Source organism: Pseudophryne corroboree, chromosome 6 (assembly GCF_028390025.1).
Source record: "Pseudophryne corroboree isolate aPseCor3 chromosome 6, aPseCor3.hap2, whole genome shotgun sequence".
In the NCBI taxonomy this organism is placed as follows: domain Eukaryota; kingdom Metazoa; phylum Chordata; class Amphibia; order Anura; family Myobatrachidae; genus Pseudophryne; species Pseudophryne corroboree.
In genome coordinates, this window is record NC_086449.1 from 616,439,652 (window position 1) to 616,463,829 (window position 24,178).

At 46.7% G+C, this 24,178-nt stretch overlaps 1 protein-coding gene across 4 annotated transcripts in view; it reads left to right on the forward strand.

The window, feature by feature from the left end:
- The window catches only part of LOC134933117 (uncharacterized), a 148,870-nt gene that overhangs the window by 17,556 nt on the left and 107,136 nt on the right, over positions 1 to 24,178 (forward strand). For 2 of the 4 annotated variants that reach the window (XR_010179614.1, XR_010179612.1), the window contains exon 1: positions 548 to 735. The exons of the other annotated variants lie outside the window; for them this stretch is intronic. The gene's annotated coding sequence lies outside the window, so the exon portion shown is untranslated. Of the gene's footprint in view, positions 1 to 547; positions 736 to 24,178 lie in introns of those variants that run through there. 4 annotated transcript variants of the gene reach the window in all.

The following is a 24,178-nucleotide window of genomic DNA, read 5'->3' on the forward strand; positions in this document are numbered from 1 at the left end:
CTTGGACACAGATCGTTTAAGATACTGTACTCAGGGTGAAATTGGCTAATTAGAAATTAGACCCCAAATCGACCAAATTTCAACATGTTCTGGTTTTGCATCCTGGTTTTATATTCTCAGTCGCACACAGATATACAAGTGTTACATATGAAATTAATCAGCGCAGTCTCCTGGTGCATCATAGATAGTAAGACAGCAGCAAAACTATTAAAAGGACACCGAATAAACTGTTAGATTTATCAAGGGGTAGTTTGGAAAACACTGCAAAGCACTTACAAAAAGGAGTGGATCCATACAGCCCTACTGGGGTGCACAACTTGGAATAATGTCCTGTTATCACAATATGAACACCAGTGGCAGGGAATACGTTATTACAATGTTTGAGTAATAAGATTAAGATGTTGTGGTTACTTGTTTCACATGCTGCACACGAAGAACACACATGGTTAGGCAATCTGGTTCTGGCAGAGTTGGAGTAACTGAATAGTCCTGTAAACAATCCAGAATCGGTACACAGATAAACAGGTCACACTCCAACTACAAGCCAAGCCCATTCAGTATACAGATTATCAGACCTCTCAGAATCCAAATGCAAGCTGAGTCAGGAAACAGGTAATCAATAAGAAAGGAGTCGTGTCCAGGGCAGTCTCCAAGAACAGAACTAACCACCTAGAACTTAAAGTAGTGCCAGCTGAGTTCCGTCTTTAAAGGGAAAAGGGGAATGTCAAAGTTCAGGTAGGTTTTCTATAATTGTACAAGCATGCTCTGGTAGCTGCATCTCCAGCAGTGTCGCTGGGCAATGGTATCAAATGCTAGGGACACATTTCACCAGTCACTTAAAGAATATGCTCTTTACTTTAAAAGAGCAGAGTGGGACACAAATGACAGAATTTGCATGCAACTTCAAAAACACAAAAAATGCACTAGACTTTCTGAGCCTGCTGTAAGCGAGATGTGTCCAACCTAACGGGGTCAATTTACTAAGATGGGAGTACTATTTAATATGGGATGTTGCCCATAGCAGCCAATCAGATTCCAGGTATTATCTTCTTGAAGGTGCTAGATAAATGAGAAGTAGAATCTGATTGGTTGCTACAGGCAACATCTAATCTGAAATAGAACTCTCATGTTAGTAAATTTACCATAACAGGTCTAAAGCCAGGTACACACTGGGCAACTTCTCCTAGTTACCAATCAGCGCTATATCACTGATTGCTAATTAAGGGAGATCACCAGTGCATACACGCTGAATGATATCATTCCGTGACGTCATTCCCTTCACTCCCTGAACATGTACAGCAGCTCAACAATATAGTTAAAGTTGAGCTACATGTTCAATAGATAATGCCTGAATGAGAACGACCAGTGAGTGCGTGCATCATTCATCATTCAGACATACACACTAGACAATAACAATAGTACTTTTAAAAAAAGATTGTTATCGTTCATATTGTCTGGTGTGTTGCCCAATGTGTACGGGGCTTTAGCCTTTACTCCAATTCACAACCAAAGATTATATGACAATGGGGTTGCTTCAAAGTGATTGTAGAAAAATGCTTAAAAACAGTTCCCAAATGGAATACAGTCCAGTAATAACCAGCCTAGGGCTGTGTCCCCCATCTAGAGTGCCACAAGAAGTGTCTGGTAAAACAGAAACCTGCCTGTGGAAATTTCAGTGGTGGCCCCCATTTTTCCGCTACCAGCCTAGACTTTTTTTTACTTGGGGCGGGCATGGGGGGGGGTTTGGATGGACAAGACCTTCTTTTATATTTGTAAACAATAAAATGCATGCATGGGAACATGTGTTTTTGCAGTGGGATCATAGCTTGTTCAAAATGAGTAAATACTGTGGCTTTGATCATGAAACCACCGTAAATCCATAGCAGATCATGATGGTTTTCAGACCACAGAAAGTGCTCAGTATATTTAGTCCATAGTCCTCTTTCGCAAAGCCCAGCACTTCCAAAAAACCTTTTAGTGCTGCCAAAACTATTGTCCCTACAGCTCTTCACCTTTATTTCCTTTATTCCTATTTCTTCCTCTTGCTGCCTATGAAACCACTGCTGTCCTCCTACCTTTCCCATCCAGTCAAACTCTCTGTTAGTGATGTTGCTCTTTTGTGTGCAGGTAAAGAGTTACTTATTTGTAGACTTTAGCTGTACAATTGATAATGCCTTACACTGCATCTTATTCACTAACAACAACTTTGGATACTTTTCTGTTGCTTTGCTACAGTAGTTCTGTCATAGTGCAGAATACTGTGTCCCTATCAGACCAGATTAAGCAGAATACGGTGTCACTATCAGATCAGATTAAGCATTAGACTGTGACCCTGGACTAAAGCTGGCTACACGCTTGTCCAATCCTTAGAGCAGGGGTGTCAAACTCAAATTCATCGGGGGCCGCATCAGCAGTTTGGTCCCCATCAAAGGGCCGGTTGTATCTGTAGGTCTATCCAAAATTTACCGCTCCACCTGCCTTATATGTGCCCAGCCATCTGCCCCCTTTTAAAGTGCCCAGCCATGTGCCCCCTTTTATAGTGCCCAGCCATGTGCCCCCTTTTATAGTGCACAGGTCCCCATTTTACACATTGCGGCAGGCACAGGTCCCCATTTTACACATTGCGGCAGGCACAGGTCCCCATTTTACACATAGCGGCAGGTACAGGTCCCCATTTTACACATTGTGGCAGGCACAGGTCCCCATTTTACACATTGTGGCAGGCACAGGTCCCCATTTTACACATAGCGGCAGGTACAGGTCCCCATTTTACACATTGTGGCAGGCACAGGTCCCCATTTTACACATTGTGGCAGGCACAGGTCCCCATTTTACACATTGTGGCAGGCACAGGTCCCCATTTTACACATTGTGGCAGGCACAGGTCCCCATTTTACACATAGCGGCAGGTACAGGTCCCCATTTTACACATTGTGGCAGGCACAGGTCCCCATTTTACACATTGTGGCAGGCACAGGTCCCCATTTTACACATTGTGGCAGGCACAGGTCCCCATTTTACACATTGCGGCAGGTGGTGGAAGGAGGGAGAGAGAGAGAAAGAGAGGAAGGGAGAGGGGCTGACTTACATTTGAAGCGGTTCTCGCCGCTCTTCAGCCGCCTCTCCCTCCTCGTCTGCGCGGCTCCCTTCTCCCTCCTCCGACGGGGTTTCGTTGAATGACGCGTTTGCGCCGTGACGTCACGACGCAATCGCGTCATTCCGCGAAACCCCGCCCCCCCGAGCTGGGCACTCGGGAGAAGGGGGTTTCATGGCGGCGGCACCGCGGGCCATCAGACGAGGTCTGGCGGGCCGGATTTGGCCCGCGGGCCTTGTCATTGACACCCCTGCCTTAGAGGATCAAACTCCTGATCAGACTGTTTATACTGTGCAATCCTACTGCAGACATGATTGCAGATTCTCCATCCAATCTATGCATTCACACTTGGCCAACTTTTCAGCAGACCTCCAATCTGTGTAGAAACTATTAATTTCATTGTGGCCAGGGGATGGGGACAAGGAATTTTACACATTAAAGATTTTTTAAAAGAACAAAGAATGCAATAACAAGCCCTGGACCTGTGAGCCTGGTCTGGTATTGTAAAATAGGGGTGGGGGAAATGGCATGGGGTTTCCCTTATTTTCAAACAAGCGGCACCAGGTGGAACCAGCCTGTGGAGGGATAATGCCATAGTGGGGAGACTCACCCTTGCCATCACATTAACCAGCCCAAACTAGTGAGCCCAGGGCTGGAATTCTTTGGAAAGTGAAGACTGCAAAAATAGAATGGGGTCCCCCCTCCTGAGCAAACAACCAACGCTAGGCTAGATGCAGTGGGCTAAGCCATGAACCCCTGGGGGTGATGAAGATATTAGTGGGTTACAGATTTGCTACATATTTGCTTTTAGGAAGGTGCAGGGTAAATGCTGGTGTGACAACAGCTGCTGGTGCTATGGGGGCAAACAGTGGTTCTCAAACATTTTCCACCCGGGTAATCCCTGGCAGCCCATTGTCTTTATTTCTACCCACAATATTTGCAAAGCAATATAATTGATATTAGAAATTTGTTTTAGGTGTCTTTATATATAGAACAAACTAATGTGCTTTAAACAATGTATTTTTTTAAAATTATACAAATAAAATTAATTCTACATATACATTTGTCAATTAATAATAATAATCATCATCATCATCATCATCATAATAATAATAATTGGCTATAAAAAACTGTAGTCCTCATAAACTTTTTAAACATTTACTTTTACAGGGAAATAGAGATAGAATTTTGATTTTTGTTATCAGGGTCCTACTGTGATGCATGGAGTTAGATATCAGAGGACACTGCTTTCCCTATGTGTCTAATCATCACATGAACGTTCCACCTTGTCCCGCAGCAAGTAACCCTGGAGATACTAGTCCCCCAAGTGGAGGACCACTGCTCTAAAGTGATTTTCAGTAGGATCTAAGTTTGCTATTGGTTGCTAACCTGGTGCTTGTGCTCTGAATGGATATGAAAGACCCTATCAGAAAATTAAGATAAAAGGCCTGGTACTACAATATTGAGTGGAGACTGGAGCCTTACTATTATTTCATGCAGAATTAATGCACTAATTACTTGGCTTTTAACAAGTAATCCTCTACTACTTATATTATTCTTTTTACTAGACTTGCATCTATCTATCTATCTATCTATCTATCTATCTATCTATCTATCTATCTATCTATCTATCTATCTATCTATCTATCACCAGTTTTAAAACTTTTATTTGTAGTAAAGGAGCAGGAGATTAACTGATGTTGAATGAAGATAAGACTCAACATTTTTTTCAAGCCTTCAAGTGTTTATAGTCTGCATCAGTATTTAGCACATGAGTCATTGAGACATAAACTAAACTTCCCAAGGTCACAAAGAGAAGGCATGCTTTTACAAAACAGCTCTTCTGCTTCAGGTTCTAATCCAAGTCTCTGTTATTAATATTGTAACTGGGGCACACCTTCTACCAGTGCTACTACTAGCTGCAACCTTCTAAAATATTAGTAGAGTTTACTGACCTGGCACACCCACCCACACAAAACTATACACAGGAAAAGCGAAACATCGAAATTAGATTTAAGCACACTCTTGCAAGCTTGGCTCTATGTTTTTAGTGGGGGTTGGATAGATATCACAACTAGACTTAACGCCTGGAGATTGACGTCAGTTGTGACCCCTCACAGAAGCCAAGTATTTTGTTGCAGATTGATGACATACCTTCCAGTGAGGAAATTCATTTCATATACCTTGCAGCCTTAACGCCTTAAATAATAATCCATCTGTTACTAAGGAATATGTTTTATATATATAAATATATATATATATATATATATATATATATATATAAATATATATACATATATATATATATATATATATATATATACACGTCACACACACACACAGATACACACTAAGTACATAGTTCATTATAACGCCTATTCATTTTGTCAAATATGACCACTGCGGATGTCTAATGAGTAGTGGAATTTTCAGTCTTTGGCTAATGATGATTCGCTTCTTTTATCTTTCCTCTCAAACATATTGTTTATACTAGGTGCTTCATCGCGCCCTATGGGCGCTCTTCACACCGTCGCAAGGGGCTACGCCCCCTTAACCCTTGCATGCCTTTCTGGGGTTCAATATTTGTATTATATGGAGTATTACCTGCATTCCTTTGTTAGTGGTTAAATATTGCACAATTAAAGGGCGTGCGATGGTGAAGGAGGCGCAATCCCTTGCGACGGCGTGAACAGCACCTGCAGGGCACGATGTACAGAATGTAGCGGGTGCGGGGGAGACTGCGGATGGTGTCTGTAGATGCTGTGGGTGGAGGGGGGGCGGAAGTGGGGGTGGGGCCCGGATGGGGAAGGGTCGGGAGGTGCTTCGGGTGGGGGAGGGGCAGAGGAGTGGAAGATGCAGATGGGGGAGGGGTCCGGAGGCACTGCAGGTGGGGGAGAGGCAGGGGTGCCACGGGTGGGAGAGGGGCAGGTGTGGGGATGCTGTGGATGGGTGAAGGGTCCCGGAGGTGCTGTGGGATGGGAAGGGGCGGGAGTGCCGGGGGTGGGGTAGGGGTCCGCAGGCGCCATTGGTGGGGAGGGGCAGGTACGGTTGGTGCGGCGGATGGGGAAGGAGGTCCGGAGGTGCTGCAGGTGGTGGAGGGGCAGGTGCGGGGGTGCCATTGGTGGGGGAGGGGTGGGTGAGGGGGAAACCGCGGATGGAGGAGGGTGTCTGCAGATGCTGCGGGTGGAGGGGGGCAGGTGTGGGGGGAGACATATAAGGGGGGTGGATGCTGGAGGGGGCCTGGAGGTGCTGTGGGTGGTGAAGGGGCGGAGGAGTGGGAGCCGCGGGTGGTGTAGGGTGTCTGGAGGCACAGCGTGTGGGGGAGGGGTGGAGTGCCGAATGTGGTGGAGGGGAAGGTGCGGAGGTGTGGTGCATTGGGGAGAGGTCTGGAGGCGCTGCGGGTACTGTACCTGCCAAAAGGTAGTTGGAGGGTATGCAGTAACAGGGCCAGGACAGGGGTGACAGGGTCAGAACAGGGTTGACGGGGCCAGGACAGGGGTGACAGGGTCAGGACAGGGGTGACAGGGTCAGGACAGGGGTGACGGGGCCAGGACAGGGGCGACGGGACCAGGACAGAAATGACAGGGACAGGATAGGGGTGACAGGGCCAGGGTAGGGGTGACAGGGCCAGGGTAGGAGTGGCAGGACCAGGACAGGGGTGACAGGGCCAGTATAGGGTTGACAGGGCAAGCACAGGGGTGACAGGGCCAGGATAGGGGTGACAGGGCCAGGATAGGGGTAACAGGGCCAGCATAAGGGTGACAGGGCTAGGATAAGGGTGAAAGGGCCAGGAAAAGGGTGAAAGGGCCAGGATAAGGGTGGCAGGGCAAGACCAGGGGTGACAGGGACATGACAGAACACAGGGCACGGGAGAGATTGGTATTAGGGACAAAACAGTGGTGACAGACAGATGTGTCTTACCGGAGTCACTGCTGCTGTTCCACTCCAACCTGTTGGATCTGCTGCTGGTGGAGACTTGGCATGGCTGACTCTCTTAGGCTGGAGTCCTGCTTCCTCTGCCCGTCCGCATCCCTCCCCCCTCCTCAGTCACACACCGCAGACCTCGCGCAGCTGCCGGGCACTGTGGTAAGGGGAGACTGGGAGTGACTGATTAGCCCCCAGGAGATGCTGCGGCTGGAGGGAGGAGGGGGTCATAGCATGCATGTGGCGCGGACCTCGCGGCTGCTGGGTACTGTGGTAAGGGGAGACTGGGAGTGACTGGTTAGCTCCCAGGAGACGCTGCGGCTGGAGGGAGGAGGGGGTTGGAGCCTGCAAGCAGCTCGGACTTCTGCAGCGCTACCCGCCGGCTAAAGTGTGTGAAGGAGCTGGGCGCACCTCGCTGCGGGTGGCAGTGCTGCAGCTAGCGGTGGGGTTGCCGGGGCTGGAGATAACAGAAGCAGTACGGAACCTGCACAGCGGCTGGTGCCCCACAAAACTGCAGCTAAGAAGCGTGGAGTGTGCCAGAAAGTGACGCTTCTCCGCGCCAGAGACACTCTGCTGAGTATCCTGATTTGGGGGGTCAATCACACAGTGAGCCGGTGCCCGTCTGTCTGTACGGCATACCCCCTCACACACCCCCATACCTCCCAAATATCCCGATTTTCGCGGGACAGTCCCATTTTTTGGGGTCTGTCCCGCTGTCCCACCAGCGGGTCGCAGTTTCCCGCGGTGGGGGGCGGGGGGGCAGTTGGAAAGCTCCTGTACTCGCTGTTCTGCTTAGCAGAGCAGCGGTGAATAGTGGAGACAGAGGGAGAGGGGGCATCAGGGGGTACGGATTAAGGGGGGGTTCCAGCAACAGAGCTGGATTAAGGGGGAGGCAGGGGGTACGTACCGTTGGCCCCACAGTTTTAGGGGCCCCCCCGGCTCGAGTAGCTCTGTCCCAGCTCAGAAGCTCCCCCGTCCTGCCAGCAACAACGGCAGCATTGTGCTACAGTCAGCACACGCTGCTGCGTATTGGCAGGTCTGTGGTGTTGCAGCAGTCTCCCTGCTTTCTTCTGCCTGTGCGGGTGTGTAGAGGGGAGCGACCACCTACTCTGGATTTAGCCCTAGCTGAGGGGCCAAAATTCCATAAAAAAATATATATAAATCCCGGAATTTGCATAAGGGGGCGTGGCCTCGTGAGGCGCGATTAGGCCACGCCCCCAACCCACAGCAGGCACAGCAATGAGATAGGGCTCCCCTGTCTCAAGTGCCCAGGGCCCCCCGGACTCATAATCAGCCCCTGGGGGCATGCCAGCAGCTCACAGAGCGCCCTCACTGACGAAAACGGGGCCCTCCCGTGAAGCCACGCCCCCTTTTCGCCAAGTGTGTGTCCCTCCTTCTGCCTGAAGAAAGCTCCTGAAGAGAGCTGGGAGGTATGCACCCCTGCCTGTGCCATGCCCATACTATCTGCTTCTGCTCCTAGTCTCCTATAGATTTGGCCAGATCTGTGACTCATTTGACTAACTCCGCCCAGTGTTGTGACTCCGCCCAGCGTTAGCAAATGAGTCACAAATTCACAGATCTGGGCTATTATATAGGAGATATTGTATTAAGAATTATTAATCTATGTAGTTTTACTGTACAGGTGTAATTATACTGCAGAGAATATTGGTTTGCTATGCTGCACTTACTGTACAAACACAAAAAAACATAAGTGCAAGAAAATGTATTTGGACACAATTACACCTATTTTACTGCACTGTCAGACTAAAGCCCCCTCTTAGGATGTGTAACTTACCATGAGTCTGTGCTACCACTAGGCACTATTGTCACCAAGACACCCCCATGCTGAGTGCCAACCATTAACAGGAATAAGCAACAGTCACAAAGCTTCAGCAAAGATGCCACCTGCTGCTCCTTCATGTTTGTAATTGTCAGCACCACACTCTTAAGAATAGAAGCCAAACTCCATAACCCCCTTCCCCCCCTCCCTCGAACCCTAGGAAAAGCTGCTTTAGTCTGAATATTAACCAGTGCTATGAGGTAGCTGCTAACTACTGTAGTAGACCATCATAACTTCACTTCACATTCAATTGCATAATATTACATTCTGTAAATATGAAATCTAATTGTTGCACATCTACAGTATCTTCAATATTAAAACACCTATCCTGTTTTCCATAAGGATCAGTTTGGTCAGCCTTTGTTCCCCCAGCATCTTGAGCAAATAATTGCACTATTTATATTAGTGATGAGCGGGTTCGGTTCCTCGGAATCCGTACCCCCACGAACTTCACCCTTTTTACACGGGTCCGAGGCAGACTCTGATCCTCCCGCCTTGCTCGGTTAACCCGAGCGCGCCCGAACGTCATCATCCCGCTGTCGGATTCTCGCGAGATTCGGATTCTATATAAGGAGCCGCGCGTCGCCGCCATTTTTCACTCGTGCATTGGAAATGATAGTGAGAGGATGTGGCTGGCGTCCTCTCACTTTGTTTCAGGGGGCTGCAGTGCAAATATCTTTATTCTGGGGACCAGCAGTATTATAGGAGGAGTACAGTGCAGAGTTTTGCTGACCAGTGACCACCAGTATACATTGTCTGCCTGAAAAACGCTCCATATCTGTGCTCAGTGTGCTGCATATATCTGTGCTCACACTGCTTTATTGTGGGGACTGGGGACCAGCAGTATTATATAGGAGGAGTACAGTGCAGAGTTTTGCTGACCAGTGACCACCAGTATTATACGTTCTCTGCCTGAAAAACGCTCCATATCTGTGCTGCATTGTAGTATATAGTGGGAGTACAGTGCATAATTTTGCTGACCACCAGTATATAATATATAGGAGTACGGTACAGAAGGCCACTGCTCTACCTACCTCTGTGTCGTCAAGTATACTATTCATCCATACCGGTGGTGCATTTCAGTTTTGCACAGTTTGCTGACCACCAGTATATAATATATAGCAGTACGGTACAGTAAGCCACTGCTCTACCTACCTCTGTTTCGTCAAGTATACTATCCATCCATACCTGTGGTGCATTTCAGTTTTGCACAGTTTGCTGACCACCAGTATATAATATATAGCAGTACGTTACAGTAGGCCACTGCTCTACCTACCTCTGTGTCGTCAAGTATACTATCCATCCATACCTGTGGTGCAGTTCAGTTTTGCACAGTTTGCTGACCACCAGTATATAATATATAGCAGTACGGTACAGTAGGCCACTGCTCTACCTACCTCTGTGTCGTCAAGTATACTATCCATCCATACCTGTGGTGCATTTCAGTTGTGCGCAGTATATATAGTAGTAGGCCATTGCTATTGATACTGGCATATAATTCTACACATTAAAAAATGGAGAACAAAAATGTGGAAGGTAAAATAGGGAAAGATCAAGATCCACTTCCACCTCATGCTGAAGCTGCTGCCACTAGTCATGGCCGAGACGATGAAATGCCATCTACGTCGTCTGCCAAGGCCGATGCCCAATGTCATAGTAGAGAGCATGTAAAATCCAAAACATAAAAGTTCAGTAAAATGACCCAAAAATCAAAATTAAAAGCGTCTGAGGAGAAGCGTAAACTTGCCAATATGCCATTTACGACACGGAGTGCCAAGGAACGGCTGAGGCCCTGGCCTATGTTCATGGCTAGAGGTTCAGCTTCACATGAGGATGGAAGCACTCATCCTCTCGCTAGAAAAATGAAAAGACTTAAGCTGGCAAAAGCACAGCAAAGAACTGTGCGTTCTTCTAAATCACAAATCCCCAAGGAGAGTCCAATTGTGTCGGGTGCGATGCCTGACCTTCCCAACACTGGACGGGAAGAGGTGGCGCCTTCCACCATTTGCATGCCCCCTGCAAGTGCTGGAAGGAGCACCCGCAGTCCAGTTCCTGATAGTCAAATTGAAGATGTCACTGTTGAAGTACACCAGGGCCAGTATTTACTAAAAATCCGAGTTTGTCCGATTTGTGTTTTTTTTTCTAAGTCCCAATCCGGGAATTCACTAAGCACCAACCTCGGCAGTGTTTGGACTATTCGTAATGGTTTGATTTGCAAAGTTCCAAAATACGAATGAATAGACCATCGGTCAAACACGGCTGTTATTTCATACAATACGGGCATTCACTATTCATTCGTATTTGGGTGTTAGTTTCTGAGTACTCAAGTGCGGGTCTGTTTTTTTTAGATTTGTTAAAAAAAGCTGCAAAAAAATAGACCTGCTTTTTCCAGTCGAGTTTGGATAACCATGCACGGATCAGTGAGATCTGTGCATGGTTATCTATGGGAAAGGGTCTGTTTAGTGTAAAAATGGGGAAAAAATTGCGTGGGGTCCCCCCTCCTAAGCATAACCAGCCTCGGGCTCTTTGAGCCGGTCCTGGTTGGTAAAATATGGGGGGAAAAATGACAGGGGTTCACCCATATTTAATCAACCAGCACCGGGCTCTGCGCCTGGTCCTGGTTCCAAAAATACGGGGGACATAAAGCGTAGGGGTCCCCCGTATTTTTGAAACCAGCACCGGGCTCCACTAGCCAGGTACATAATGCCACAGTCGGGGGACACTTTTATACTGGTCCCTGCGGCCCTGGCATTACATACCCAACTAGTCACCCCTGGCTGGGGTACCCTGGAGGAGTGGGAACCCCTTAAATCAAGGGGTCCCCCCCTCCAGCCACCCAAGGGCCAGGGGTGAAGCCAGAGGCTGTCCCCCCCATCCAAGGGCGGCGGATGGGGGGCTGATAGCCTTTTTTTTTTTAAATGTGAATATTGTTTTTAGTAGCAGTATTACAAGTCCCAGCAAGCCTCCCCCGCAAGCTGGTACTTGGAGAACCACAAGTACCAGCATGCGGTGGAAAACCGGGCCCGCTGGTACCTGTAGTACTACTACTAAAAAAATACCCCCCAAAAGACTGGACACACACCGTGAAAGTATAAGTTTATTACATACATGCACACCTCCATACATACATACTTACCTATGTTCCCACGAGGCTCGGTCCTCTTCTCCATGTAGAATCCTTGGGGTACCTGTGAAAAAAATTATACTCACATAATTCAGTGTAGAATCAGACCTTTGTATAATCCACGTACTTGGCAAAATAATAAAACGGAAACCCGACCACGCACTGAAAGGGGTCCCATGTTTACACATGGGACCCCTTTCCCCGACTGCCAGGCCCCCCCCCCCCCCTGACTCCTGTCAAAGAGGGTCCATTCAGCCAATCAGGGCGCGCCACGTCATGGCACTCTCCTGATTGGCTGTGTGCTCCTGTAGTGTCTGTGAGGCAGCACACGGCACAGATACAATGTAGCGCCTATGCGCTCCATTGTAGCCAATAGTGGGAACTTTGCGGTCAGCAGTGAGGTTACTTTTGGTCAACCGCTGACCGCAAAGTTCCCACCATTGGCTACAATGGAGCGCATAGGTGCTACATTGTATCTCTGCCGTGTGCTGCCTGACAGACACTACAGGAGCACACAGCCAATCAGGAGAGTGCCACGACGTGGCGCTCCCTGATTGGCTGAAGGGACCCTCTTTGACAGGAGTCAGGGGGGGTCCTGGCAGTCGGGGAAAGGGGTCCCATGTGTAAACATGGGACCCCTTTCAGTGCGTGGTCGGGTTTCCGTTTTATTATTTTGCCAAGTACGTGGATTATACAAAGGTCTGATTCTACACTGGATTATGTGAGTATAATTTTTTTCACAGGTACCCCAAGGATTCTACAGGGACAAGAGGACAGAGCCTCGTGTGAACATAGGTAAGTATGTATATTTGGAGGTGTGCATGTATGTAAATAAAATTATACTTTCACGGTGTGTGTGTCCTGTTGTTTTGGGGGTATTTTTTTTAGTAGTAGTACTACAGGTACCAGCGGGCCCGGTTTTCCACCGCATGCTGGTACTTGTGGATCTCCAAGTACCAACTTGCGGGGGAGGCTTGCTGGGACTTGTAGTACTGCTACTAAAAACAATATTCACATTTTTTCACAAGGCTATCAGCCCCCCATCCGCCGCCCTTGGATGGGGGGGACAGCCTCGGGCTTCACCCCTGGCCCTTGGGTGGCTGGAGGGGGGGACCCCTTGATTTAAGGGGTTCCCACTCCTCCAGGGTACCCCGGCCAGGGGTGACTAGTTGGGTATGCAATGCCAGGGCCGCAGGGACTACTATAAAAGTGTCCCCCGGCTGTGGCATTATGTACCTGGCTAGTGGAGCCCGGTGCTGGTTTCAAAAATACGGGGGACCCCTACGCTTTTTGTCCCCCGTATTTTTGGAACAAGGACCAGGCGCAGAGCCCGGTGCTGGTTGATTAAATATGGGGGAACCCCTGTCATTTTTTACCCCATATTTTTTCAACCAGGACCGGCTCAAAGAGCCCGAGGCTGGTTGTGCTTAGGAGGAGGGACCCCATGCAATTTTTTCAAGATTTTTTAAGACTTTGATCAACTTTTTAAGGTACACAATGAAGCCCTGCATGGATCTCACAGATCCGGCCGGGATTCCTTGTGTTTTGTCAGGCAGTGTTTTACTCATCACACCTGTAAAACACTGCCTGATATTACGAATTACATCGACATCGGAAAAAATTAATGTGCAAAACTCGGCAGCTTAGTGAATGATCGTATCAGGATTCAAAAAGTTGCAGTAAAATGCACCCGATACCATTCGAGTTCAAACACCCTTCAAAACGGCCAAAACACGAATCTTTGTAAATATACCCCCAGGATGAGGATATGGGTGTTGCTGGCTCTGAGGAGGAAATTGACAAGGAGGATTCTGATGGTGAGGTGGTTTGTTTAAGTCAGGCACCCGGGGAGACACCTGTTGTCCGTGGGACGAATATGGCCATTGACACGCCTGGTCAAATTACAAAAAAAATCACCTCGTCGGTGTGGAATTATTTTAACACAAATGCGGACAACAGGTGTCAAGCCGTGTGTTGCCTTTGTCAAGCTGTAATAAGTAGGGGTAAGGACGTTAACCACCTCGGAACATCCTCCCTTATACGTCACCTGCAGCGCATTCATCATAAGTCAGTGACAAGTTCAAAAACTTTGGATGACAGCGGAAGCAGTCCACTGACCACTAAATCCCTTCCTCTTGTAACCAAGCTCCTGCAAACCACACCACCAACTCCCTCAGTGTCAATTTCCTCCTTACACAGGAAAGCCAATAGTCCTGCAGGCCATGTCACTGTCAAGTCTGACGAGTCCTCTCCTGCCTGGGATTCCTCCGATGCATCCTTGAGTGTAACGCCTACTGCTGCTGGCGCTGCTGTTGTTGCTGCTGGGAGTCGATCGTCATCCCAGAGGGGAAGTCGTAAGACCACTTGTACTACTTCCAGTAAGCAATTGACTGTCCAACAGTCCTTTGCGAGGAAGATGAAATATCACAGCAGTCATCCTGCTGCAAAGCGGATAACTCAGGCCTTGGCAGCCTGGGCGGTGAGAAATGTGTTTCCGTTATCCACCGTTAATTCACAGGAAACTACAGACTTGATTGAGGTAGTGTGTCCCCGGTACCAAATACCATCTAGGTTCCATTTCTCTAGGCAGGCGATTCCGAAAATGTACACAGACCTCAGAAAAAGAGTCACCAGTGTCCTAAAAAATGCACTTGTACCCAATGTCCACTTAACCACGGACATGTGGACAAGTGGAGCAGGGCAGACTCAGGACTATATGACTGTGATAGCCCACTGGGTAGATGTATTGCCTCCCGCAGCAAGAACAGCAGCGGCGGCACCAGTAGCAGCATCTCGCAAACGCCAACTCGTTCCAAGGCAGGCTACGCTTTGTATCACTGCTTTCCAGAAGAGGCACACAGCTGCCAACCTCTTACGGAAACTGAGGAACATCATCGCAGAATGGCTTACCCCAAATGGACTCTCCTGGGGATTTGTGACATCGGACAACGCCAACAATATTGTGCGTGCATTACATGTGGGCAAATTCCAGCACGTCCCATGTTTTGCACATACCTTGAATTTGGTGGTGCAGAATTATTTAAAAAACGACAGGGGCGTGCAAGAGATGCTGTCGGTGGCCCGAAGAATTGCGGGCCACTTTCGGCATTCAGCCACCGCGTGCCGAAGACTGGAGCATCAACAAACACTCCTGAACCTACCCTGCCATCATCTGAAGCAAGAGGTGGTAACGAGGTGGAATTCAACCCTCTATATGCTTCAGAGGATGGAGGAGCAGCAAAAGGCCATTCAAGCCTATACATCTGCCTACGATATAGGCAAAGGAGGGGGAATGCACCTGACTCAAGCGCAGTGGAGAATGATTTCAACATTGTGCAAGGTTCTGCAACCCTTTGAACTTGCCACACGTGAAGTCAGTTCAGACACTGCCAGCCTCTCATCAGGCTTTTGCAGAAGAAGCTGGAGACATTGAAGGAGGAGCTAAAATAGAGCGATTCCGCTAGGCATGTGGGACTTGTGGATGGAGCCCTTAATTCGCTTAACCAGGATTCACGGGTGGTCAATCTGTTGAAATCAGAGCACTACATTTTGGCCACCGTGCTGGATCCTAGATTTAAAACCTACGTTGTATCTCTCTTTCCGGCAGACACACGTCTGCAGAGGTTCAAAGACCTGCTGGTGAGAAAATTGGTAAGTCAAGCGGAACGTGACCCGTCAACAGCTCCTCCTTCACATTCTCCCGCAACTGGGGCTGCGAGGAAAAGGCTAAGAATTCCGAGCCCACCCGCTGGCGGTGATGCAGGGCAGTCTGGAGCGAGTGCTGACATCTGGTCCGGACTGAAGGACCTGCCAACGATTACTGACATGTCGTCTACTGTCACTTCATATGATTCTCTCACCATTGAAAGAATGGTGGAGGATTATATGAGTGACCGCGTCCAAGTAGGCACGTCAGACAGTCCGTACGTATAATGGCAGGAAAAAAGAGGCAATTTGGAGGCCCTTGCAGAAACTCGCTTTATTTTACCTAAGTTGCCCACCCTCCAGTGTGTACTCCGAAAGAGTGTTTAGTGCAGCCGCTCACCTTGTCAGCAATCGGTGTACGAGGTTACTTCCAGAAAATGTGGAGAAGATAATGTTCATCAAAATTAATTATAATCAATTCCTCCGTGGAGACATTCACCAGCAATTGCCTCCAGAAAGTACACAGGGACCTGAGATGGTGGATTCCAGTGGGGACGAATTAATAATCTGTGAGGAGGGGGATGTACACAGTGAAAGGGGTGAGGAATCGGAGGATGATGATGAGGTCGACATCTTGCCTCTGTAGAGCCAGTTTGTGCAAGGAGAGATTGATTGCTTCTTTTTTGGTGGGGGCCCAAACCAACCAGTCATTTCAGTCACAGTTGTGTGGCAGACCCTGTCGCTGAAATGATGGGTTTGTTAAAGTGTGCATGTCCTGTTTATACAACATAAGGGTGGGTGGGAGGGCCCAAGGACAATTCCATCTTGCACCTCTTTTTTCTTTCATTTTTCTTTGCATCATGTGCTGTTTGGGGACTATTTTTTTGAAGTGCCATCCTGCCTGACACTGCAGTGCCACTCCTAGATGGGCCAGGTGTTTGTGTCGGCCACTTGTGTCGCTTAGCTTAGCCATCCAGCGATCTTGGTGCACCTCTTTTTTCTTTGCATCATGTGCTGTTTGGGGACTATTTTTTTGAAGTGCCATCCTGTCTGACACTGCAGTGCCAATCCTAGATGGGCCAGGTGTTTGTGTCGGCCACTTGGGTCGCTTAGGTTAGTCATCCAGCGACCTCGGTGCAAATTTTAGGATTAAAAATAATATTGTGAGGTGTGAGGTGTTCAGAATAGACTGAAAATGAGTGGAAATTATGGTTATTGAGGTTAATAATACTATGGGATCCAAAACACACCCGAATCCGACAAAACACGAATCCAAAACACACCCGAATCCAAAACACACCCGAATCCGACAACAAAATTTCAGGGAGGTTTTGCCAAAACGCGTCGGAATCCAAAACACGGCCGCGGAACTGAATCCAAAACCAAAACACAAAACCCGAAAAATGTCCGGTGCACATCACTAATTGATATTAATATAATATAGCTCAATGCCTAGGAGAAATGAGAGTGTCATACCTTCTGTATAATTTGGGGGTATCCGATCTCCAGGTCGACAACAAAAAGGTCGACACACCTTAGGTCGACACCAATTGGTCGACACACCTTAGGTCGACATGAACAAAAGTTCGACATGGTCAAAAGGTCGACAGGAACAAGGTCAACATGGAAAAAGGTCGACATGAGTTTTTCACAATTTTTTTCTTTTTTGGAACTTTTTCATACTTAACGATCCACGTGGACTACGAATGGAACGGTAATCTGTGCCGAGCGGAGCGGAGCGAAGGCACCATGCCCGAAGCATGGCGAGCGAAGCGAGCCATGCGAGGGGCCGCTGTGCTCTAATTGGGGTTCCCGGTCACTCTACAAAGAAAACGACACCAAAAAAACATTAAAAACTCATGTCGACCTTTTTCCATGTTGTCAAAGTCAGAAAAATATCTCTACACACACTGCCATATTTGCACCTCATACTGGTCCGCGCTGCGCATGCGTACGCTCTCCCGTACGTGCACATACTCACAGTCGCGGGCACCCGCAGGCGCACGGTATGCGTATTTACGGTAGAGTTTATGTAATCGTAGCGTGCGACTCATTCGTTACATATTTTCACTAATAATGTATTTTGTAGATCATGGTCCCTTTGATAGATACTGAAAGTTTAGTTAACATAGCATGTTCCTGAACAGAGAGATCCCTCTTTGTATTGTACGAAGGGTCTAACAGGGGTCATACAGTAGTGTTTGGTACCCATCGGAAGAGTATTTAAATAGCAATATTCCGGTGTTGGTTTGGAGCGGATTAGTCGCTCGTGCGAATAGTTATGGACATAAGAAGTTTATGTCCATTTACTATTATTTGTTCTTACTTAGTCATGCGGCGGGAAACCCAGTATCCCACCCACCTGAACAGTTGGAAACAGTCACAGCCCACCAGTATGAATCAACCTATGACCTTTTGTTATAATGCGAAGCCGAATTCCTGTGTCCAATGAACAATGAGATTGTAGGGACCATTGAATTGTATTGTGTGTGGGGCATAAATAGGCAGGCCGACCGTATCCAGTTCACTCTCTTCAACGGTTCTCATTGCTGATAATCGGGAGCTGGATATCGAGGCGCATGCGATCGTTTCCCCTTGTGCGTAAGTTTTCTCCGCAATCATATTGTCTTGATGTTATTGTAAGCCATCTCTCTCTCCCCTCTTTCTCCCTTATTTTCCCTTGATTGTATTGTATTGTATTGCATTGTATTTCCTGTGTAGTTATCTGGTTAGTTAGTCTATGTTATATTGTAGTGTATGATTTGTTCTGTGATTCTTTTGCAAGTATAATAGTCATAATACATATAATAGGTTTTGGACCCTAAGCCCAGGTATCTGTGTATTTCTTATAGTGTTAAGTATTCCCTGAGCGTCGGTGACGCCCAAGCAGCTTTGTAGTTAATCAGGTTACACCAGGTTGCATTTACACTCTAACACCACACTAAGGTTTACTGTATATTTCGCTGTTAATGGTATAGATATAAAGGTTTAACGTTGTAAGCGTCTGCACCGCTGGTGATCTCCTCGTGGTCCCGAGCGTCCGCTACGCTATAGCGAATCATTACGTTAGTAGGCAGCCACTAGCGTGCCTGCCTGTGATCTCTGGGCCGTAAGCGAACGTGACGCTTGAGCGTCTCGACTACGGTTGAGCGATCGTTACGCAACTTGCGTACCCTTACGGTACTTCTTACGTAGATAGCGTACAGTGTTCTTAGACCTCTTAAAGTGTTTTATATACGATAAATATTTAGCTTTATCAATTGGGGGCCGTCCAGTCCTTCACATATCTGCACTAGGTAATATCAGCAGACATTATCCATCAGCAAAGGGCGGGAGGTTGTATCCCTCGTAGTGCTGACGGGATAAGCGTCTGCTTCGCTTAGGTAAAGGGTGCTGAAGGAATCCGGGAACCGGAGGTAAGAGCAAAACGCTAGTGTCTTTTAAAACTGTTTATTTTTCTGTCTTGCACGCACACATATATATCTGCATTTCCTTTTCATTTGTGTATTTTCGTATGTCACTCTCCTGTTTGCCAGTTTATAGTTGATAAACGTGCTGAGAGAGATTTGCCGCTATTTCAATAGTTTAAGAATAGAGGTAATATATTTAAAGTGTAGACAAACACACAGTTTTTGCCTGGGAGATAAGGCGAAGTCAGTGTGGTGTGTGGTAGATGATCAAGGATCATCTACATTGATAAAAGTATAAATTGTGTTACGGTGGATCTTTGCTTTGCGTACACGTGTCTCTAACAAAGACTTGCGTACGCAATCCAAAGGCCGACGCACGCAGTGTATATTACGCAACGGAGCGTCTGGGTACGCCCACGTAACTCAAACAACAGGCGATAAGTAGCGCAACGCGGTAAATAACGCAAAGCGATAAATAGCACAAATTGATTTCAGCTTTCCAAAACTTAGTTTAAATACCTTACTTTACTGCAACACCTCTGGGGAGAGCTATCAGACTACGGGAAATGATTTTTTTTCTGATCAGAAAACTATAAGAATGATAGTGGGTTGAAAACGGTATGAGTATATTGAATCCCGCTTTGTGGACTTTGTGATCTATGTGATAAAACGGTATTAAATCCCGCTTTGTGGACTTTGTGATCTGTGTGATCTATGAGCACGGCCTGAAGTGAAAACGTGCAACAGAGTGTGATAAAGTTTTCGTTGTGTTACGCTCTGGCTGTTTTGGAGCACAGTAGGGAGACTCCAATGATCCTACCATTTATGGGCAACAAGTGTCTATAAGTGGTACGATTGGACCGCACGGTTGTATGTGTGACCAATAACGCAACGTGATATGAGGTCTTGCCCTCATACGTGTTGTAGGGAGCACATGCAAGCGTGATTTGTGTAAAGAAAAAGGAAGGGAATTTTCTCAGGAAAATCTCTAAAGATAGGGCCTGCAACGGCTACACGTGTCTGCTAGAAGGCGGACCGGAGATACCCGGAGCAGAAGAAGTTCAGTGGAAGAGCTTTAAGGATTTCCAACGTAGATTTCTGTGTTTGGTGCATTTTAGGAAGTTTTTCTGTGTTAAAAAGGTCCACAATGGCAGCCAAGTGCACAATACAGAGACGGTCGGCAGTCAGGATTCAGACTCCAGAGGCTTGCAGACCCCGAGGGTCTGCTCGGTTAGTAATGTGGGGGAAATATGGTCCCCACACTGAGACCTTTTGTGATGAATGGACACGAATGACTGCGGGGGATAAGGCACCATTTCCCGGGATAGGTAGTTTTGACTCAGAGGTGTTGCATAATTTAAGGAGAAGGATATGTCTCATTAAATCAGCAAAGAGACGAATCAAGCATTATGATTGTTTGCAGATATGGCTACAGGAAAGTGACATGCAGAGAAATGTAACTTACTTACCTAACTTTCATCTTGAGAGGAGAGACATGGCAATGGAGGGGATTATGGTTGCGGAGAAAAGCACAAGGGTGAACAATAAAAATGCTCTTAGCAACTGTAGTATAGATGATAAGAATAAGTGTAATAAATGTAACAATGCTAATTGTAATACTGTTGAATGTACAACTATTAACCCATGCAAGTCGCACCCCATGTTAAACTTTCCTCAGGAACACCAACAAGAAAGTGAGCCCAGAACGATGTCGGCACCTCTTCCAGAAGCCATCACACAAGACATCCAGGTGGACGCGACCCAATCGGTAAAGACTGTAATCAAACCCCCTAATGGAGGGTCAGGTGAGGTCGTGTCCACAGGTACGTATGGTATTATACATTACGCACAAACAAATGTACCTCATATTGTAGAATCAATTCAGAATGACGTTACTGGACTTAATCCTGTCAGGGTAATTGCAGTACCAAATGGGAAAACTGACTCTTCAGGAGTCACCCCCGTCTGGAACATCGCCATGTACTGCCCCTTTTTTCCGAACAGAATTAAGAACAATTCTGTCTGAATTTCCTGATCCCAGGAAAGACTTGGTTGCTTGTCAAAGATACATTAGAGTGCTAGGACACACTGCAGAGCCAAATAACAAAGATTGGAGGACAGTTTTGAGGGCATGTTTACCCCCCGATGTTGATTCATTGAAATTTATCGCTGATTGTAAGCTAGATGAGGAAGTGCCACTAACAAACGAGTATAACCAAGATAATGTAAAAAGAATCAATCTACAGTTGAAAGAATATTTTCCTACAGTAGTAAAGTGGAATAAAATCTTTACAATAAAACAAAAAGAAGGTGAATCCGCATCAGAGTATTTTCACCGGGCTCTGCAGGATATGGCTAGGTACACTGGTATAGATGACATTGAAACTAATGTACACCACAGAGAGGTAGCTGTGTCCGTATTAATGGACAGCTTAAAAGACACACTAAAAATCAGGGTACAAACCTCCATACCTCACTGGAGAGGCATCTCGGTGGCTGCATTAAGAGAGTCCGCTATCGAGCATGACCGCAATATCCAAAGAACCAGGGAAGCGCAGGGAGAACGGTTGATGGCGATGAGCATCCGAGCGTTTGAGGAGGCATCAAATCAACCAAGACCTCAGGTCATTGACACTTGGAGGAAACCAAGGATTTGTTATAATTGTAGAAGAGAAGGGCATTATGCCAGCAACTGTAATAACCCACATAAAGTCAGACCCCCTAGACCAAGAAATGAGCAAAGTTATAACACACAAAATTATAATCAGGGATCATATAGGAAAAATTTTGGCCCACACCCATAATGTGCAGTCAGGAAAGGTGATCATTAGGACTGATAGTAAGCCTGAGGTTATAGTTAATAAATTGGGAGGTCATTCCCTGAAAACACAGGAATGACCGGGTGAAACGTTGTAAATGTATCTGTGAAATGTTTCGTTTTCTCTCTCCCCATCTCTGACGATTATTGGTAGGATTCAAACATTGCATACATACTTGGTCTTTGCAGAAGTCTACCAAACCCCAGCATGACCTATCCGCACCAATGTATTCTGGCCAGATACAGACAATGGAATATGGAAGTGCTGGGGGGAGGGACTGCGCAAGGAAACCATTGGACATGTAGATATGGTATCCCTAGAATTATCGAAAGTGATAGGGGTACCCATTTTACAGGTGATGTCTTTCAAGGAATGTGTAAATTGATGGGAATTGATAGCAAGCTGCACACTCCATACCGTCCACAGGCGAGTGCGAAAGTGGAAAGAGTGAACAGCACTATTAAAAATAAACTGAGTAAAGTGATGGCAGAGACAGGATTGACATGGCCAGAAGCTTTACCCATTGTACTGTACAGCATCAGAACCACTCCCAGGTCCCCTCTTAATCTGTCTCCCTTTGAAATCTTGTTTGGTCGACAACCGCATGTTATGATTAACCCTCAGGATGATTTGAAGTGTAACAATGAAGTGACTGTAAAATACTTGATTAACATGAGTAAACAGTTAAGGAATCAAAATGATAATCTGAAGTTAGTGATTCCTGATTTACCAGATAGTAATTGTCATGACATTGAACCTGGGGATTATGTAATGATACGGAATTTTCTACGCTCAGGTTGCCTTATTGACAGATGGGAAGGACCATACCAGGTCTTATTGACTAGCACTACAGCATTGAAGGTTGCTGAGAGAGAGACTTGGGTTCATTCGTCCCACTGTAAAAAGGTTGCTGATCCAGAGAGGTCCCGTGATAAGGAACAGACGGTAGAGGTTGTATCACTGGAGTGTCTGTTCCAGGAAGATTGAGGCGGCACCTGAGCATTGAAAACCACAAGATCAAAAGCAGTTGTCGAACCCCTGTTCCCTTTTATTGTTTTTCTCCAACTTCCCATCCCCTCTCCCTCAAATTATTTTTTTCCCCCCTTCTCATTCTTCTCCGTTTCCTCCTACAAGATGGACTTGCCCCAAGAGACTGTGATCCGGATTTTCCTGTTGACCATGATGTTGACCAGAGCAGTCTGTTCCGGCGAGAGTACCATGGAGTTCGAGAGAGGTTCTGGAATGGGTTCTGATGATAAAGATGGAGGCGTAGTTTTCCAAGAACAACTTAACCAACAAGTAAAGGCGAGTATCAGAAAACGATCCGATAGCATTGACCATAGAAGGAATTGTGAAGGATTGTTAGCTGAAGAAAACTGTATCTGTAGGCTCTGTAACAATGTCATTGAGGATGGGTGCATTAAGAAATGCCAATCCAGTTTTAATATCCATATGGACCGGCATCCATTGAGTGACTATCACTCCTTAGTGGGTAATGTGTTAAACAAAACAGATTGTTGGGTATGCTCTCAAGTACCTCAGGGTCATAGCAAATCAGGGCTAGTACCATTTCCTTTAACGATAGAGGAGGTACTTGAGTTAAATGGTGGGAGACCGGTGGACCGGAGGTTTAATATCTCCAGTCCTCCTAGTTTGAAGCTCCACCAATACCATGTGGATAGGTCCCTATTATGTTTCAACATCTCCAATCCCCGAAAGCCAGGAAATTGGGAAGTGTCATGGAGTAACCAAACCATGACCTTTTCGCATAGAGCAGATAGAATGCCTACAGATACAGAGCTTGTACGCCACATAGCCAGTAGAGGAAAATCTTTCCGGTATAGGTACACCTTAGGAAATAGAATTACTAGAGTTGGAGAAGTATCACCAGGATACTGTGCACATATCGTACAACCTGATACGTGTACTAAGCAGATGGAAGAATTAGGGTCAGGAGATTTCACATGGAAGGTGTGTAATATGGTTATGTCCTACTCCGTCCCATATGTTCTCCCCGATGATGCATATTTCATATGCGGGAGAAAGGCGTACAAGTGGCTTGCCCCAAACTCTGAAGGATTGTGTTATATTGGAAAAGTACTGCCTGAAGTAATGACTGTATCACATGACAAAATGAAAGACATACACCGTGGTGCCCAAGCTCCTTATACTCACACCCATTACGAGCACGTTGTTAAAAGGCACCTGATAGAGAAGACAGAGCATCCGGCCTCTGATCTGATAAGTGAATCCACCGGGATTCAATTCTTAATCGCGTTAGATTTCACCCGCACCGCTAGAGGAGTGCTGAATTATAAATAC